Source organism: Vulpes vulpes, chromosome 13, assembly GCF_048418805.1.
Source record: "Vulpes vulpes isolate BD-2025 chromosome 13, VulVul3, whole genome shotgun sequence".
Classification (NCBI taxonomy): Eukaryota; Metazoa; Chordata; class Mammalia; order Carnivora; family Canidae; genus Vulpes; species Vulpes vulpes.
Window position 1 is genome coordinate 15,352,684 of NC_132792.1, and position 2,952 is coordinate 15,355,635.

Genomic DNA, 2,952 nt, shown 5'->3' on the forward strand with positions numbered 1-2,952 from the left:
TTTTCTCTGTGTCTCAAATAAATAAACTTGTAAAAATGAAAAAAATTTACTTAAAAAGAATCCAGTATTAATCAAATATCATGATCTATTAACCTCTTCTTGAGGAGGCTTCCAGGAGAGTTCCTTGGAAGTTCTACTGGCTTGTAGAGCATAGTTTGAAAAATACTTCCCTAGGGTAACTGATTTGTAGACTTTAATCCTTGGTGAGAATCCATCTGATGTTTTTCCTACAAAACTATGCTTACTAATACCATACTGACACAAGAAATAAATAAGAAAAAAACTCCCTTTCAGGGATGCATACACTGAAAAAGGGCTATTTCACTAGTAATGTTTCCTCATAAGTGATTTCCAAGAAAATGGACATTTTTGAGTTCTCTGCCAGTTTTTCTGCTCATCATCATGGCTCCTCTGCGTCTTCTGCTTTTGAAACTCTAATCATTGTCTCCTCCAAAGCACATTACTCTCATGTTCCAGGTCAAGATGCCTGCAGAGTCTCTTTCATGCTCCCCAGGGTCATGCACCCAACTGTCTACTCTTCCTCCTTCCACTCTTCCTCTTGCTCTATCTCTTCCTTTCAACAAATCCTCATGGAGCATCTGTTATCTAAAAGGCACAGTTCCTGCTGGTCTTGGGTATAAAAATCTCAAGACCATAGTTCCTGCCTTTTTGGAGTTTATATTAGAGTCTACTAGGCCAGACTCTAGTAGGAAACCCAGACATGTAAAAAAGGCCCAGGGAGGCATTATAGCAGATACTAGATATGGTCTAGCAGAAAACAACATCAGAATCCCACTGGGCTCAGGAGACCTGGATTAAAATCCTAGATATGTAGGGACACCTGGGTGGCTCAGTGGTTGAGCATCTACCTTTGGCTCAAGGCATGATCCCTGAGGTTCTGGGATTGAGTCCTGTTATCGAGCTCCCTGCAGGGAGCCTGCTTCTCCCTCTTTAAAATAAATAAAATCTTAAAAAAAAAAAAAAAAAAAAAAAAAAACCTAGGTATGCTACAGACTGGATTTGTGAGCTTGAACAAGTGAAATCATGTCTCTGAGCCTAAATAGTATCATCTGTTAACTGCCTTAGATTGGGTTCTCCCAAAGTCGGCCTTGAGATGGGGACTGGGGTACAGGTAGTTTACCTGAGAAAGGATCCTAGGAAACATCAGTGAGGAGTGGGGAGGTGAGTCCGGAGAGGCAAGGAAGCAGGTTACTGAGCAGGTGCCAAGCAGGTGTGCCTAGTGGGCAGCTGGGGGCCAACACTGCTTGGGATCCCAGGAAACCTGTAGCACCTCACTCAAGAGTTGTACCCTCTGAGGAACAAGAAAGCTGAAGCATCAGCTGAGAATCGGCTGAAGACTGTTCCAGGGTGTATTAACTCTTCCACACTTCCAGCCAAGCATGTTAGGACCAGGGAAAGCCTCTCATGGACACACAGGGGCTTCACTTAGGTGAGGAAGAGTAAGGGAAGATGGGAACTATTGGGGCGGTGGGGATTGACAACATCTGCTGTGACTTCTGGAAGAATTGTTTGGGCAGACAATGGTAGACCATGAAAGCCCTGAGCAGAGTAGCTGGCAGAGCATTAAATACACCAGAATGTGATAGAAGCATGAAGTACCTCTTCAATGACCCATCCCCTCGTGATAGAGCACGCTAACCATGTTATTCTCCACTTGCTTCCTTTTCAACCTTCAATGAATACAAACTCTACCAAATCATTGGAAAGAAATCACCCAGATCCATCCTTCCATGCCCATGCCACCTTCCCTAGTCCTGACACCATCAGTTTGCATGTGGAGGCCTTCTCCTCCTGGTCCCCCCTCTTCCCCATCCCTCTGCCAACCCCAACCTGTCAACCCCAGTCTATGGACACTCCATAAAGTGCTAATCTTCCCACAGCCCTTTGCTGTTTAACAGCTTGCCACCATAGCTCCTTTCTCCTACAAGATTAAGCCCTAAATCCCAACCTGTGGTTTGAGACAGGCCACCCCCATTACTTCCCCAGATTTTTGCTTCTATAATCCACCCTGCTTCTCAGAGAACAATGCCCTAATTTTGCCTTTGGGTTTATTCCAATGTGCCTGCATCTTCATTTTATGAGGGAGTAATTCTGGAGTCAGACCCTGGTTCAAATCTACTAAGAAGGGTTTGTGTCTTTGCATGAGTTCATGGGCCTTGTGAGCCTTTCTGTACCCAAAGTGCAGCTCAAAGCCATAGGCAGCACAGAAATACATCCTTTACCAGCACACAAAACAAAGTGCTCCTCAGCTGCTTGGAGGTCTCACCTTCACTCCCGACACCAAAATCAAAGGTTAGAGCCGTTGAACACGGGGCTAAACGAAGTATAATGGAAAAACAATTGGGGGCAGTTTCCTCATTCCTCAGGCTCTCACCATGTGAACTTTCCCTCCACGTTCCCTAAGTGTGCATCACACATCCTGACTTTTCCCGCTGTGGCTCAAAGCGACTTTCACAATAGAGAGCACCTGAAGCTATAGCTGTTAAAAGTTGTGTTTAAAAAAAAAAAAAAGTTATATGGATACATGTGTAAGTGATGGAAAGCATATTTTTTTTTATTTTAAATCTGTTTCTAACAAGTGACATATTCACAGAGATCACAACTCTTAAAACCAAAAAAGGGTATACAATGAAGTTTCTCTCCCTCCCCAACAACCCCAGCCACCTGGTTCTCCACTCCAGAGGCAACCAATATTACCAGCTTCTTTTGGAGAGTGGATATTCTTTTAGATATCCTGTACAAATACAAGCAAATATATATTTTTCTCTTTTAAAACGCACTTTAAAAAAAATAAAAAATAAAAAAATAAAAAAATAAATAAAACGCACTGTTTCACTTGCTTTGTAAACTTAACTTTATTAAATATCTCACTGAGGCAAAAGAATGTAACATAAGAGTGAACATAACAGAATAAAAACATCCCCACTCAGC